This window comes from Pithys albifrons, chromosome 10 (genome assembly GCF_047495875.1).
Source record: "Pithys albifrons albifrons isolate INPA30051 chromosome 10, PitAlb_v1, whole genome shotgun sequence".
NCBI lineage: Eukaryota > Metazoa > Chordata > Aves > Passeriformes > Thamnophilidae > Pithys > Pithys albifrons.
In genome coordinates, this window is record NC_092467.1 from 32,220,553 (window position 1) to 32,237,725 (window position 17,173).

The window sequence follows — 17,173 nt, forward strand, 5'->3', positions numbered from 1 at the left end:
GCAAACAATTTTCCCCCCTTTGGCAGCTGTACCTGCACTTGCTCCAAGTCTCACTCTGCAGGTTGGTTTCTCCCCAAACACAAACTCCAATTTCACTTTCCCCACCACTCAGGATGTTCTACAAATTCTCTGCTCTATCAATACCAACACAAACCACTTTATTGCAAATAATCTTCCCTTTCTTTGGCAGCTGTACCTGCACTTGCTCACACTCTTACTCTGCAGGTTGGTTCCTCCCCAAACACAAACTCCAACTTCACTTTCCCCACCACTCAGGATGAGCAATAACTCCTCTGCTTTATCAGTAACAACACAAGCCACTTTATTGCAAACAATTTTCCCCCTCTTTGGCAGCTGTACCTGCCCTTGCTCACACTCCTATTCTGTAAGTTGGTCCCTCCCCAAACACAAACTCCAATTTCACTTTCCTCACCACTCAGATTGATGTATAAATCCTGTGCTCCATCAATACCAACACAAACCACTTTATTGCAAACACTTTACCCCTTTTTTGGCAGCTGTACCTGCACTTGCTCAGAGTCTCATTCTACAAGTTGGTTTCTCCCCAAACACAAACTCCCATTTCATCTTCTCCAGGTTTTCCTCGCCACTCAGATTGATGTATAAATTCTCTGCTTTATTTCAAATAATTTCCCCCTCTTTGGCAGCTGTACCTGCACTTGCTCACAGCCCAACTCTGCAGGTTGGTTCCTCCCCAAACACAAACTCCAATTTCACTTTCCTCACCACTCAGATTGATGTTTAAATCCTCTGCTCTATCAATACCAACACAAACCACTTTATGGCAAACAATTTCCCCCTTTGGCAGCTGTACCTGCCCTTGCTCACACTCCTACTCTGCAGGTTGGTTCCTCTCCAAACACAAACTCCAATTTCACTTTCCCCACCACTCAGACTGATGTACAAATCCTCTGCTTTATCAATACCAACACAAACCACTTTATTGCAAATAATTTTCTCCCCCTTTGGCAGCTGTACCTGCCCTTGCTCAGAGTCTCATTCTGCAAGATGGTCCCTCCCCAAACACAAATTCCACTTTCATTTCCCTCACCACTCAGGATGATGTTTAAATCCTCTGCTCTATCAATACCAACACAAATCACTTTATTGCAAATAATCTTCCCTTTCTTTGGCAGCTGTACCTGCACTTGCTCACACTCTTACTCTTGCAGGTTGGTTCCTCTCCAAACACAAACTCCAATTTCACTTTCCTCACCACTCAGATTGATGTTTAAATCCTCTGCTCTATCAATACCAACACAAACCACTTTATTGAAAACAATTTCCCCCTTTTTGGCAGCTGTACCTGCCCTTGCTCACACTCTTACTCTTGCAGGTTGGTCCCTCCCCAAACACAAAGTCCAGTTTCACTCTCCCCACCACTCAGATTGATGTATAAATTCTCTGCTTTCCCATCCACTTCCAGCTGTTCTCCTTTAGTCCCTCTCTCAGCCTTCACATCCCCCAGTGGGAAAAGGGGCCTGCCAGAGTCACTTTCTGTGCCAGCACTTTGAAAGCAGCACCAGAATCACCAAACCTGCAGAGAGCCCCGTTGGGGGCTGGGATCAAACATCTCACCCCAGCACAGGAGTTGAGATGCAGAATAACCAGCACTGACTTTGCTCTGCCATGTTGACTCTGCTCCTCCAGTTTCCTGAGCTCAGTTGTTCTGGCAGTTGTGCAATTTATGTCATATTTATGTAACCAAGTCAAGGAAGAAAAAAAAAAGAAGGGAAAAAAAGGACAAAAAAGGACAAAAAAAGAAAAAAAAAGGAAAAAAAGGAAAAAAAGGAAAAAAGGAGGAAAAAAGGGGAAAAAAAGGAAAAAAAAGGGAAAAAAAAGGAAAAAGGGGGAAAAAAGGGGAAAAAAAGGAAAAAAAGGGGGAAAAAAGGGGAAAAAAAGGGGGAAAAAAGGAAAAAAGGGGGAAAAGGGGGAAAAGGGGAAAAAGGGGAAAAAGGGGAAAAAGGGGAAAAAGGGGAAAAAGGGGAAAAGGGGGGAAAAAGGGGAAAAGGGGGGAAAAAGGGGAAAAGGGAAAAAGGGAAAAAAAGGGGAAAAAAGGGGGAAAAAAGGGGGAAAAAAGGGGGGAAAAAAGGGGGAAAAAAGGGGGAAAAAAGGGAAAAAAGGGAAAAAAGGGAAAAAAGGGAAAAAAAGGGAAAAAAGGGGGAAAAAAGGGAAAAAAGGGGGAAAAAAGGGAAAAAAGGGAAAAAAGGGAAAAAAGGGAAAAAAAGGGAAAAAAGGGAAAAGAGGGAAAAAAGGGAAAAAAAGGGAAAAAGGGGAAAAAAGGGGAAAAAAGGGGAAAAAAGGGGAAAGAAAGGGGAAAGAAAGGGGAAAGAAAGGGGAAAGAAAGGGGAAAGAAAGGGGAAAGAAAGGGGAAAAGAAAGGGGAAAGAAAGGGAAAGAAAGGGAAAAAGGAAAAAAAGGAAAAAAGGAAAAAAGGAAAAAAGGAAAAAAGGAAAAAAGGAAAAAAGGAAAAAAAGGAAAAAAGGAAAAAAGGAAAAAGAGGGGAAAAAAGGAAAGAAAAAGGAAAAAAAAGGAAAAAAAGGAAAAAAAAAAAGAAAAAAAGAACCCAAGAATTACTCGAGCCAGCAAAATGTACTTTCACAAGCATGAAGAAAATTGCCAGGGCCTGTTCCTTAAAAACCCACCTGTTTGCAAGAGGCCATTAAAGCCCCACCAAGTTGTTCTTCCTCCCTTCTCTAATTTCAGCCAAGGGAAATGGCAACCATTTTGCCCAAGAAAACCATCAGCAATCTGGTGTTTTTTTGGTTTTTTTCCCATGGCTTTCAGCAAAGTTTCAGCTGTTTCAAAGGACCAGCTGACTGTGTAGAACAAATCCTGGCTGGAATAACTCTCCAAGTGCTGCCAAAGCCAAGTGAGCAGAACAACCCCCCTCATCTGTCACTGCAGAGAAACTGCAGCAGAAAAAAAGAGACAGTTTTCCTGTCAACAAAACCCAAACGCTGCTTTTCTGAGACTCCCCTTCCTTCCCTGATGGGAGTTCCAGCAGATCTGGCTCACCCCACCAGCAACACTGAGCAGCATCAAGACACAAAAAGCCCTTTATTGCAGAGCACTCACTGCCTGAATGATGGACCTGGGCTGCAAAAAGCCATTTTTTATCTTAGAATCATAGAATTGATTGGGTTGGAAAAGACCTCCAAGATCATAGAGTCCAACCCTTAGTCCAACTCCAGTCCCTTTACCAGATCATGGCACTCAGTGCCACGGCCAAGCTCAGCTGAAAAACCTCCAGGGATGGGGAATCCACCCCCTCTCTGGGCAGCCCATTCCAATCCCTGAGCACTCTCTCTGCAAAGAAGTTTTTTCTGCTCTCCAACTTCAATTTCCCCTGGCAGAGCTTGAGCCCATCGTGCCCCCTTGTCCTATTGCTGAGTGCCTGGGAGAAGAGACCAACCCCCACCTGGCCAGAACTTCCCTTCAGGGAGTTCCAGACAGTGCTGAGGTCACCTCTGAGCCTCCTCTTCTCCAGGCTGAACACCCCCAGCTCCCTCAGCCTCTCCCCACAGGGCTTGTGCTCCAGTCCCTTCTCCAGCCTTGTTGCTCTTCTCAGTTGGGTTGGAAGAGACCTCTGAGATCATCAAGCCCAACCCTTGATCCAACCCCGCTGTGATCACTCTGTGCCCTGGGCTGGTGATCACAGTGGGGTTGGATCAAGACATGGTGGATTCTCACTCAGTGCCCTGGGCTGGTGATCACAGTGGGGTTGGATCAAGACATGTTGGATTCTCTGTCCCTGGAGGTGTTTCAGAGGACACTCAGTGCCACCTCCAGTCCCTTCTCCAGCCTCGTTGCTCTTCTCTGGCCCCGCTCCAGCCCCTCAATGTCCTTCCTGAGCTGAGGGGCCCAGAACTGAACACAACACTCAAGGTGTGGCCTCCCCAAGGCAGAGTCCAGGGGAAGGGTCACTGCCCTGGCCCTGCTGGCCACGCTGGTTTGGATACAGGCCAGGATCCCATTGGCCTTCTTGGCCACCTGGGCACACTGGTGGCTCCTGTTGAGCTTCCTGTCCCTCAGTCCCCCCAGGTCCCTCTGCCTGGCTGCTCTCCAGCCACTCTGTGCCCAGCCTGGAGCGCTGCAGGGCTTGGGGTGGCCAAAGGGCAGGACCTGCACTTGGCCTTGTTGAACCTCATCCCACTGGAATCAGCCCATCCCTCAAGTCCATCCAGATCCCTCTGCAGAGCCCTCCTGCCCTCCAGCCTGTCCAGATCCTTCTCAGATCTCCCCAACCTGTCCAGACCCCTATCCAGGTCCCTCCTGCCTTCCAGCAGGTCGACACTCCCTCCCAACTTGGTGTCATCAGCAAATTTGCTGCTGATGGACTCAATCCCCTCATCTAAATCATCAATAAAGATGTTAATTAAACAGGACTGGCCCCAACACAGACCCCTGGGGACACCACTGGTGACCAGCTGGATGCAGCTCCATTCACCAGCACTCTCTGGGCCCGACCCTCCAGCCAGCTCCTGACCCAGCAGAGGGGACACTTGTCCAGGCCATGGGCTACCAGCTTTTCCAGGAGTATATTATGGGAGACAGTGTCAAAGGCCTTGCTGAAGTCCAGACAGACACACCCACAGCCTTCCCCTCATCCACCAGGTGGGTCACCTGATGGTAAAAAGAGATCAGGTTGGTCAGACAGGACCTGCCCTCCTAAACCCCTCCTGGCTGGGTCTAATCCCTTGTCCACCCTGAAGGTTCTGTGATTGCACTCAGGATGAACTGCTCCATAACCCTGCCAGGCACCAAGGTCAGGCTGACAGGCCTGGAGTTGCCAGGGCCCTGCTTGCTGCCCTATTTGTGGATTGGGGTGACATTGGCCAACCTCCAACCATCTGGGACCTCCCCAGAGAGGCAGGACTGTTGGAAGATGATGGAGAGAGGTTTGGCCAAGTGCTTGCCATTATCAGGCCGTGCCACCTGATTGCACCCGGAGGGTTTTAAAGCCCCAGAGCAGCTCCAAGGGTGTTTTTTCCAGCAATAATACCCAAACTTTGTGCAACTTCAAACCCTTGGCCAGGCTACAGAAAGAAGAACAAGGTGACTCTTGCCAGGGGGTTCATCCAAGACGAAAACATTTGGTGGTTTTTAATGAGCTAAACCAGGAGTTGAGTCCCAGCTCAGCTCCCCCTTCACAGGCTGAGTTTTGAGGTCAGAAAAAACCCTTTTGGGTTTGCTTTGAACTCTCAAACAATGCAAAGCCCTTCCTGTTTATGCTGCAATTCACACCCAGCAAGGCACAGGATCCTCCTGTGGGGTCCCGCTGGATTTGCAGCATCTCCTTCCCCCAACCCGAGAAGGTGCCACAACCCCCAGTTCTGCAGGAGAATAATTGGGGTTTTTGTTTTTTTTTTTTTAATTTTGTTTTTGGGGTTTTTTTGTTTTGTTTTGGGGGTTTTGTTTGTTTGTTTTGGGGTTTTTTTGTTTTGTTTTTGGGGTTTTTTTGGTGTTGTTTTGTTTTTGGTTTTTTTGTTTTGTTTTGGGGGCTTTTTGTTTTGTTTTTTTTTTTGTTTTGGGGTTTTTTGTTTGTTTTTGGTTTTTTTGTTTTGTTTTGTTTTGGGGGGTTGTTTTTGTTTTGTTTTTTTTTTGTTTTGGGGGTTTTGTTTGTTTTGGAGTTTTTTTGTTTTGTTTTTGGGGTTTTTTTGGTGTTGTTTTGGTTTTGGTTTTTTTGTTTTGTTTTGGGGGCTTTTTGTTTTGTTGGTTTTTTTTTGTTTTGGGGTTTTTTTGTTTGTTTTTGGTTTTTTTGTTTTGTTTTGGGGGGTTGTTTTTGTTTTGTTTTGTTTGGTTTGGTTTGGGGGCTTTTGGTTTTGTTTTGTTTTGTTTTTTGGTTTGGGGTTTTTTTGTTTGTTTTTGGGTTTTTTATTTTGTTTTGGGGGGGTTGTTTTTGTTTTGTTTTGGTTTTTTGTTTTGTTTTGGGAGTTTTTTGTTTTGTTTTTGGTTTTTTTGTTTTGTTTTGGGGGGGTTGTTTTTGTTTTGTTTTTTTGTTTTGTTTTGTTTTGGGGGTTTGTTTGTTTTAGGGGGTTTTTGTTCTGTTTTTGGTTTTTCTGTTTTGGTTTGGTTTTGGTTTTTTGGGGTTTTTTTTGTTTTGTTTTGGGTTTTTTTGTTTTGTTTTGGATTTTGTTTTTTTTTTGTTTTGTTTTGGGGGGTTTGTTTGTTTTGGGGTTTTTTTGTTTAGTTTTGGTTTTTTGTTTTGTTTTGGGGGTTTTTGGGGTTTTTTTGTTTTCTTTTGGGGGGGTTGTTTTTTTGGGTTTTTTTTGTTTTGTTTTTGTCTGTTTTGTTTTCTTGGGGGGTTGTTTTTGGTTTTTTTTTGTTTTGTTTAGGGGGTTTTGTTCATTTTTGTTTGGGGTTTTTTTTTTGTTTTCTTTTTGGGGTTTTTTGTTTTGTTTTGGGGGGTTGTTTTTGTTTTTTTGTTTTGTTTTGGGGGTTTTGTTTGTTTGTTTTAGGGGGTTTTTGTTCTGTTTTTGGTTTTTTTTGTTTTGGTTTTGGTTTTTTTGGGTTTTTTTTGTTCTGTTTTGTTTGTTTGTTTTTATTTTGGATTTTTTATTTGGCTGTTTTAGTTTGTTTTTTTTTTTTAATAAATTCCTTGAACAGGCAATTTGGGCACAAAGAACCAGCTGAGAATTTCCCTCTTTGCAATTAATTTTCCACTGCAGAACCTTCCAGAAATTAAACTACTCCAGTTCAATATTCAGAATATTCTTGTGCAAATTTCAACCCACTCACCCCTGGATTTTTTTTTTTTTACAAACCTTTCACCTCCCCTTTCCCAAAGGCCAAATATTTGCAGTTTGGTGCTTCAGGAACATAAAATGGTCTCTGTCCCACCAACCTTGGGGGGGAAACACTTTGGGGATACCTTGGTAACAGTCTGGAATTCTGGGACATCTGTAGATCTTTCACCTCCAGAGCAACAAACTGGGAATTTTAGATGGTCCTTGTTCAACTATAAAAAAAAAAAGAGCTTTAAGAACTGAATCACTAAGAAAATACAGACAAAACAGTTTGGAAAATCAACCTGTGAGCACCAAATTTGAAGCTCCCAAATGAGATATTTGGTGGCTCATCCTAAGCTGGGTCTGCATTTCAAAGCACCTCTTTGGTCTCACCAAATTTGAAGCTCCCAAATGAGATATTTGGTGGATCAGCCCATCCTAAGCTGGGTCTGCATTTCAAAGCACCTCTTTGGTCTCACCAAATTTCAAGCTCCCAAATGAGATATTTGGTGGCTCAGCTCATCCTAAGCTGGGTCTGCATTTCAAAGCACCTGTTTAGTCTCACCAAATTTGAAGCTCCCAAATGAGACATTTGGTGGCTCATCCTAAGCTGGGTCTGCATTTCAAAGCACCTCTTTGGTCTCACCCAAATTTGAAGCTCCCAAATGAGATATTTGGTGGCTCATCCTAAGCTGGGTCTGCATTTCAAAGCACCTCTTTGGTCTCACCAAATTTGAGCTCCCAAATGAGATATTTGGTGGCTTATCCTAAGCTGGGTCTGCATTTCAAAGCACCTCTTTGCTCTCACCAAATCTGAAGCTCCCAAATGAGATATTTGGTGGCTCATCCTAAGCTGGGTCTGCATTTCAAAGCACCTCTTTGGTCTCACCAAATCTGAAGCTCCCAAATGAGATATTTGGTGGCTCAGCTCATCCTAAGCTGGGTCTGCATTTCAAAGCACCTCTTTGGTCTCACCAAATTTGAAGCTCCCAAATGAGACATTTGGTGGCTCATCCTACGCTGGGTCTGCATTTCAAAGCACCTCTTTGGTCTCATCAAATTTGAGGCTCCCAAATGAGATATTTGGTGGCTCAGCTCCTAAGCTGGGTCTGCATTTCAAAGCACCTCTTTGGTCTCACCAAATTTGAAGCTCCCAAATGAGATATTTGGTGGCTCATCCTAAGCTGGGTCTGCATTTCAAAGCACCTCTTTGGTCTCACCAAATTTGAAGCTCCCAAATGAGATATTTGGTGGCTCAGCTTGTCCTAAGCTGGGTCTGCATTTCAAAGCACCTCTTTGCTCTCACCAAATCTGAAGCTCCCAAATGAGATATTTGGTGGCTCAGCTCATCCTAAGCTGGGTCTGCATTTCAAAGCACCTCTTTGGTCTCACCAAATTTGAAGCTCCCAAATGAGACATTTGGTGGCTCATCCTAAGCTGGGTCTGCATTTCAAAGCACCTCTTTGGTCTCACCAAATTTGAGGCTCCCAAATGAGATATTTGGTGGCTCAGCTCCTAAGCTGGGTCTGCATTTCAAAGCACCTCTTTGGTCTCACCAAATTTGAAGCTCCCAAATGAGATATTTGGTGGCTCATCCTAAGCTGGGTCTGCATTTCAAAGCACCTCTTTGCTCTCACCAAATTTGAAGCTCCCAAATGAGATATTTGGTGGCTCAGCTCCTCCTAAGCTGGGTCTGCATTTCAAAGCACCTCTTTGCTCTCACCAAATTTCAAGCTCCCAAATGAGATATTTGGTGGCTCAGCTCATCCTAAGCTGGGTCTGCATTTCAAAGCACCTCTTTGGTCTCACCCAAATTTGAGGCTCCCAAATGAGATATTTGGTGGCTCATCCTAAGCTGGGTCTGCATTTCAAAGCACCTCTTTGGTCTCACCCAAATTTGAAGCTCCCAAATGAGATATTTGGTGGCTCATCCTAAGCTGGGTCTGCATTTCAAAGCACCTCTTTGGTCTCACCAAATTTCAAGCTCCCAAATGAGATATTTGGTGGCTCAGCTCATCCTAAGCTGGGTCTGCATTTCAAAGCACCTCTTTGGTCTCACCCAACACGGATCAAGGTGCAACTTCCTGCAGGTTTGAAAAACAAGCCCCAGGAGGAAATGCCTCCCAGGCCCCTTAGAAGGTCAGAACTGAAGTGAAAAAGGTTTGGGGTTCAGCAGCTCAAATAAAACGGGACCAAAGGATGAACCTTCTGCTCAGGAACAACAAACTGGGGAGAATCTTCCTGGGGGGAAATTGGGGCAAATTGGGGTGAAGTTTAAAAAGTGACACAACTTTTGAGTTGTTTTCAGCTCCCTCCACAGTCAAAGAATCACCAAAAAAAACCCAAAACCAAACCAACCAAACAAAAAAAAACCCAATCAAACAAAAAAAAAAACACCAAAAAAATATCCTGCAGGAGCAAAATTGGGGCAAATTGGGGTGAAGTGTAAAAAGTGAAACAACTGGAGTTGTTTCCATCTCCCTCCACAGTAAAAGAATCACAAAAAACCCCAAAACCAAATCAAACAAAACCAATAAAAAAACCCAAACAAACAAACCAAACAAACAAAAAAACCCCCCCAAAACAAAAAAAAACCCCAAAACAAACAAACAAACCAAACAAACAAAAAAATCAAAAAAAAAACAACAAAAAAAAACCCAAAAAAAATATCCTGCAGAGAATCTTCCAGGAGGAAAACTGGGGCAAATTGGAATGAAGTTTAAAAAGTGACACAACTTTGAGTTATTTCCATCTCCCTCCACAGTAAAAGAATCACAAAAAAAGCCCCCAAAACCAAACCAAACAAACAAAAAACCCAAAAGAAACAAACCAAAAACCAAAACAAAACAAAAACAAACAAAAAAACAACAACAACAAAAAAAACAAAAACAAAAACAAAACAAAAAAACAAACAAAAAACCCAACAAAAATATTCTGCAGAGAATCTTCCAGGAGCAAAATTTGGGGCAAATTGGAATGAAGTTTAAAAAGTGACACAACTGGAGTTGTTTCCATCTCCCTCCACAGTAAAAGAATCACAAACAAAAAAAAAAACAAACTGCAGAGAATCTTCCAGGAGCAAATTGGGGCAAACTGGGGTGAAGTTTAAAAAGAGAAACAACTGGAGTTGTTTCCACCTCCCTCCACATTAAAAGAATCACAAAAAAAAACCAAAACCAAACCAACCAAACAAAAAAAAAAAACCAAAGAAAAACAAAAAAACCCACACAAAAAACCAACAAAAAAAACAACAAAAAAAAACCCCAAAAATATCCTGCAGGAGCAAAATTGGGGCAAATTGGAGTGAAGTGTAAAAAGTGACACAACTGGAGTTGTTTCCATCTCCCTCCACAGTAAAAGAATCACAAAAAAGAAACTGCAGAGAATTTTCTAGGAGCAAAACTGGGGCAAATTTGGGCAAATTGGAGCGAAGTTTAAAAAGTGACGCAACTTTGAGTTATTTCCACCTCCCTCCACAGTAAAAGAATCACAAACAAGAAGGCCCTCAAATTCTCTTGCACTGCACTTACCTGCCTCCAAACATGACCCCTGCATCCCTAATTCATGGGAACAGCCACCCCCTCGGTCCTGCCAAGCACAGACTCGATGTTGGTTCAAGCAGAGCCAGGTCCATCCTCTCGTGCCACGCTGAGCCACTGCCAGGTTGTCTTTTTGCCACCCAATCTCCACTTTTATCGATGTGCTTCAGACTTTTGGGTCCTGGTTCTGCTCCTACACGAGCCTTGTACGTGTATTTTAACCATCCTGACTCGGTGGGATTAAAGAACCGGCGATTGGTTTGGGTTGGAAGGGACTTGAGTTACCCAACAGTGCGGTATTTTCACACGCACGCACGGAGCAGAAGGACGGATTGTTTGGGTGTCTGGAGAAGGTGGCACAGCCTGCCAGGCCACCTGCGTGTCCCTTGGGGTGCGGGACACCCGGCCCCGCACCGCGGCTGTCACATCCCGAGGGGGGGAGATGTCGCACAAGTGTCCCTGTCCCTTCCGGAGGAACAGCGGCCACCCGACAGCAAGACACGGCTGGCACTGCCCGGCCCTGCATCGACCCTGCGGATCGGGACACGGCACTGACCCTGCACCCTCCGGCAGGATCGGGACACGGCACTGACCCCGCACTGACCGGATCGGGACACGGCACTGACCCCGCACCCTCCGGATCGGGACACAGCACTGACCGCGCACCGACAGGATCGGGACACGGCACTGACCCCGCACCGACAGGATCGGGACACGGCACTGACCGGATCGGGACACGGCACTGACCCTGCACCCTCCGGATCGGGACACGGCACTGACCGCGCACCGACAGGATCGGGACACGGCACTGACCGCGCACCGACAGGATCGGGACACGGCACTGACCCCGCACCCTCCGGATCGGGACACGGCACTGACCCTGCACCCTCCGGATCGGGACACGGCACTGACCCCTCACCGACAGGATCGGGACACGGCACTGACCCCGCACTGACCGGATCGGGACATGGCACTGACCCCGCACTGACAGGATCGGGACACGGCATTGACCGGATCGGGACACGGCCCTGATCCCGCACTGACCGGATCGGGATACGGCCCTGACCCCGCACTGACCGGATCGGGACATGGCACTGACCCCGCACTGACCGGATCGGGACACGGCACTGACCCTGCACCCTCCGGATCGGGACACGGCACTGACCCCGCACCGACAGGATCGGGACACGGCACTGACCGGATCGGGACACAGACCTGACCCCGCACCCTCCGGATCGGGACACGGCATTGACCGGATCGGGACACAGACCTGACCCCGCACCGACAGGATCGGGACACGGCACTGACCCCTCACCGACAGGATCGGGACACGGCACTGACCCCTCACCGACAGGATCGGGACACGGCACTGACCCCGCACTGACCGGATCGGGACACGGCCCTGACCCCGCACTGACCGGATCGGGACACAGACCAGACCCTGCACCCTCCGGATCGGGACACGGCTCTGATCCCGCACTGACCGGATCGGGACATGGCACTGACCCCGCACTGACCGGATCGGGACACGGCCCTGACCCCGCACTGACCGGATCGGGACACGGCCCTGACCCCGCACCGACAGGATCGGGACACGGCCCTGACCCCGCACTGACCGGATCGGGACATGGCACTGACCCCGCACTGACCGGATCGGGACATGGCACTGACCCCGCACTGACCGGATCGGGACATGGCACTGACCCCGCACCCTCCGGATCGGGACACGGCACTGACCCCGCACCCTCCGGATCGGGACACGGAGAGTCCGCACGCTCCGGATCGGGACACGGCACTGACCCCGCACTGACCGGATCGGGACACAGACCAGACCCCGCACCCTCCGGATTGGGACACGGCCCTGACCCCGCACCCTCCGGATCGGACACGGCACTGACCCCGCACTGACCGGATCGGGACACGGCCCTGACCCCGCACTGACCGGATCGGGACACGGCCCTGACCCCGCACCGACAGGATCGGGACACGGCCCTGACCCCGCACTGACCGGATCGGGACACGGCACTGACCCCGCACTGACCGGATCGGGACACGGCACTGACCCCGCACTGACCGGATCGGGACACGGAGAGTCCGCACGCTCCGGATCGGGACACGGAGAGTCCGCACGCTCCGGATCGGGACACGGCGGCCCCGCACCCTCCGGATCGGGCCACAGCACTGACCCCGCTCGCATCAGGCCCGCTCCGGCCTCTCCTGCCGCGCGGAACCGGCAGCTCCTCTCGCTGGGAAAGCCCCGCACCGCCCCCGCGGCCATCGCGGAGCTCCCGCTCAGCCCTCCCCGCCCGGCCCTACTCACCGTCCGGCGTGGGCAGTCCCGGTTCGGCCGCGGCCCCGCGGGCTTGGAGCGGGGCTGGGTGCGGGGCTGGGTGCGGGGCTGGGTGCGGGGCTCGGAACGGGGCTCGGAGCGGGCGCGGCCCCGGCGCGGGCGGAGGGCGGCGGTCCCGGAGCGGCCGCAGCGCCCGCGGAGCATGCGCGGGGCAGGGCCCGCCCCGGGGGCGGTGCGGGAGAGGGAGGGGACAGGACGGAACGGGAGCGGGGCCGGGAACGGGGAAACTGCCCTACCTTAAAGCATCAAGAATCGCAGAATCAGTTGGGTTGGAAGAGACCTCTGAGATCATCAAGTCCAACCCTCGATCCAACCCCACTGGGATCACCAGATCAGAGAATCAGTTGGGTTGGAAGAGACCTCTGAGATCATCAAGTCCAACCCTTGATCCAACCTCACTGGGATCACCAGATCAGAGAATCAGTTGGGTTGGAAGAGACCTCTGAGATCATCAAGTCCAACCCTTGATCCAACCCCACTGGGATCACCAGCCCAGGGCACGGAGTGCCCTGGGCTGGTGATCCCAGTGGGGTTGGATCAAGACGTGGTGGATTCTCACAGTAGGGTTGGATCAAGACGTGGTGGATTCTCACAGTAGGGTTGGATCAAGACGTGGTGGATTCTCACAGTGGGGTTGGATCAAGATGTGGATTCTCTCAGTAGGGTTGGATCAAGATGTGGTGGATTCTCACAGTGGGGTTGGATCAAGACGTGGTGGATTCTCTCAGTGGGATTGGATCAAGATGTGGTGGATTCTCACAGTAGGGTTGGATCAAGATGTGGTGGATTCTCACTCAGTGCCACATCCAGTCTCATCTTAAACACCTCCAGGGATGGAGAATCCACCCCCTCTCTGGGCAGCCATTCCAATCCCTGAGCACTCTCTCTGCAAAGAACTTCTTTCTGATATCCAACCTAAACCTCCCCTGGCAGAGCTTGAGCTGTGCCCTCTCGTCCTACTGTTGGTTGTCTGGGAGAAGAGACCAAACCCCCCCGGGTCCAACATCCCTTCAGGGAGTTGTGGAGAGCGATCAAAGTGGGGTTGGATCAAGGGTTGGACTTGATGATCTCAGAGGTCTCTTCCAACTGAACTCATTCTATGATTCTGTGATTCTAAGAGACTGGTACCTGCTCTTCATGAGGATGTTTGAGGACCACAGTGACATCTCCCCTCACTCTCCTCTTCTCCAGCTGAACAAACCAAGTGCCCTCAGCTGCTTTTCATATGATTTCCCCTCCAGACCCTTCCCCACCCTTTGGCCTCCCTTGGTCACTCTCTAACAGCTTAATGGTTTTTTCCAGGCTTGTCTTCATTGCCATCTCCAGAGGTGCCCTGTGTGTGCTTGGACCATCTGCCAACCTCATCTCCAGCCTCGTGTGGCCATGAAGGAGCCAGCAAACCCCTCGGTGTTTCCCACAGCCTGCAGACAGGCACAGGCCTCCCTCAGCACAGAAAACAAACCCTGCGGTTTGAAACCCTTGTCAAAGTCACAGGAAATGGCACAAGTGGAAGTCAAACCAGTCAGAAAATGATTCAGTTCAATGAAATCGTCCCGCCCCCTTCCCACCCAGGCACACGTAGCTGGCATTTCCTTCTGACAGGAGGGCCAATCTGCTGCTGCCTTTTGGGGGAATTGTCCCAACAGCTGAACCAAAAACCCCACCCTGAGGAACGTGACCCTCTCCTATGTCATGGTGGCTTCATGGAATTCAGACTAAGCACACTGATAACATCTTTTTACCCAGATCTTCTCATGTCTGGGTTGTCAAGACCCTTTGCTGTTCTGAAGTCTTTGCACACTGGGGCTACTCTCACCCCAGCTCATCTGCCTCGTGCCTCAGCAACCCTGAGATTTGACCCTTTTCTCCAGGAAATCCACCCAGAGCTTTTATATCCCTTAGAGTTGCTGAGAATCAGGTGCTGGTGCCATGTGAGTGTTCGTGTCCTGGTGGTTGTAGTTCACAAACTAAAGGTAGACAAGCATTGATTACATTCCTTCCCTCTCCCAGGAGAAATCAAGCCAGAATCAGTTGGGTTGGAAGAGAGCTCTGAGATCATCAAGTCCAACCCTTGATCCAACCCCACTGGGATCACCAGCACAGGGCACAGATGGTTTTGCACAATTTTAACCCTTTTTTCTCAGCTCCATGAAGTTGGGTCTGGATTACCCACGTGCTGTGGGAAAGCACCAGGGTCTGACCTCATTCCCATCACTCTGGTTATCTTAACTCAGGTTGGAAAAGAGCCTGAGATTGGAAGGAGAGAGGTCAAAGCCAGAAGGGTCTGGATTGGAAGGGACCTTAAAGATCATCTCCTTCCATGCCCTGACATCTTCCCTTATCTCAGGTTGCTTCAAACCCTGTCCAGCCTGGCCTCGGGCACTTCCAGGGATCCAGGGGCAGCCACAGCTTCTCTGCCCAACCTGTGCCAGGGCCTGCCCACCCTCAGAGGGAAGAATTCCTTCCTAACATCTGTGTGGCTGTGCCACAGCTCCCAGGCACAACCTTTTGTTGGTCCCTGTCCCTGTCCCTGTCCCTGTCCCTGTCCCTGCCTGCAGGGGCTGCTCCCCTTGCTCATCCCTCATTCTTGCCAGTCCTTTCCACGGCTTTGCCTTTGCACTGAATTGAATTCTCACACACCTCACTTTGTAAAACAGGGGCTGAGCTCCTCTGGCACTGAAATTGCAAGTTCAGTCTCCCAGTCCTGCCTGTTGTGGGAGTTTTCCTTCTTTTCTTCAATCTTGGGACTCAGGTGCCTGTTAATTTCTGAGTTTTCCCTCGTTTTCTTGAATCTTGAGACACTGGTGGCTGCTGATTTCTGAGTTTTCCTTCTTTTCTTTGATCTTGGGACACTGTTGGCTCCTGATTTCTGAGTTTTTCCTTCTTTCCTTGAATCTTGAGACACTGGTGGCTGCTGATTTCTGAGTTTTCCCTCCTTTTCTTGAATCTTTTGACACTGTTGCCTCTTGATTTCTCCTCCATCTTCTGTGACTTGTAACTGGGATGAAATCAGTGCCCTTCTAAAAATGCCTTCAAGAACTATGTTAATAGCAGGGGAGCCTTTCCAACCTATACCCGAAACGATCTGTGTTTACCACAACATTCCACCCTATGGGAAGGATGGAATTTTCTATTAAAGCCCTTCAAGCAGATTCCTCTCAGGAATTAACCACATGTGTCTGTAGCTGACTTTGTTCTCGTGCTTAGAAAGACTAGACCTGACTGTCTTGGTGTTTGTGAAATAAAAATCCCATTCAATCCAAATTAACTCTGCCTTGTAGCCTTCTTTAAAGAAGGAGTAGGGATGGATGCCCAGATTATCCCTTCCTTGCCTGCTCTGCACTTTGGTTTGCAAGTTCACCTTTGCCTCTGAAAGGGGATCTTTTCACACTGCTTTAAACGGTATAAATGTTTAAAAGCATTTTTTTTCTGAGGCATTTCAAGGTGGAGTGAAGGTCCCTGCATGAAGTGCTTTAAATCACCGATGGCATCAGCTTGGGATTGATTGGACCTTTACATAAACATGATTTGATACCATCTAAGTGGTTCCAGCTTGTCATTGATTTGTTCCTGCCAGTAACTCACTCTGGGGCCTGGTTCTTCTCACACATACCAGGGGAAACCAGGAGGAGCCAAGGAAGGCAGAAGTGCTGGGTGAGGAGTAAAATGGGCCACAGAGTTCCTTAACCTGTGGTAGCATTTAAAAGTAGAATTACTCTGTGCTCTTCAGTGCTGCAGAGTGCCAGGTCAGTGCTGTTCAAATGAGAATTTACTTCTGAAATTACTCTTTTCATTCTTCCTGGGGCTGGAGAGGAGAAGTCTTAGGGAGCAGGAGGAGAAGCCCTGGGGAGCAGGAGAAGCTCTGGGGAGCAGAAGAAGCCCTGGGGAGCAGAAGAAGCTCTGGGGAGCAGGAGAAGCCTTGGGGAGCAGGAGGAGAAGCTCTGGGGGGCAGGAGAAGCCCTGGGGAGCAGCAGAAGCTTGGGGGGCAGGAGAAGCCTTGGGGAGCAGGAGGAGAAGCTCTGGGGAACAGGAGGAGAAGCTCTGGGGAGCAGCAGAAGTCCTGGGGAGCAGCAGAAGCTCTGGGGGGCAGAAGAAGCTCTGGGGGGCAGGAGAAGCCCTGGGGAGCAGAAGAAGAAGCTCTGGGGAGCAAGAGAAGCCTTGGGGAGCAGGAGGAGAAGCTCTGGGGAGCAGGAGAAGCTCTGGGGGGCAGAAGAAGCCCTGGGGAGCAGAAGAAGAAGCTCTGGGGAGCAAGAGAAGCCTTGGGGAGCAGGAGGAGAAGCTCTGGGGAACAGAAGAAGCCTTGGGGACCAGAAGCCCTGGGGAGCAGGAGGAGAAGCCCTGGGGAGCAGGAGGAGAAGCCCTGGGGAGCAGGAGGACTGGGGAGCAGCAGAAGCCATGGGGAGCAGGAGGAGAAGTTCTAGGGAGCAAGAGAAGCTCTGGGGAGTGGGAGGAGAAGCTCTGGGGAGCAGGAGAAGCTCTGGGGAACAGGAGAAGCCCTGAGGACCACGAGAAGCCTTAGGGAGCAGGAGGAGA

General features: G+C 49.2%; 1 protein-coding gene across 4 annotated transcripts in view; it reads right to left on the reverse strand.

The window, feature by feature from the left end:
- Positions 1-12,800, reverse strand: part of LOC139676555 (tyrosine-protein kinase JAK1-like) — a 50,936-nt gene extending 38,136 nt beyond the window's left edge. For 2 of the 4 annotated variants that reach the window (XM_071565633.1, XM_071565631.1), the window contains exon 1: positions 12,611-12,800. The gene's annotated coding sequence lies outside the window, so the exon portion shown is untranslated. Of the gene's footprint in view, positions 1-6,894; positions 7,738-10,281; positions 10,646-12,610 lie in introns of those variants that run through there. The other 2 variants (XM_071565634.1, XM_071565632.1) reach the window with 2 other exon arrangements.
- Positions 12,801-17,173: the final 4,373 nt, after the last annotated feature.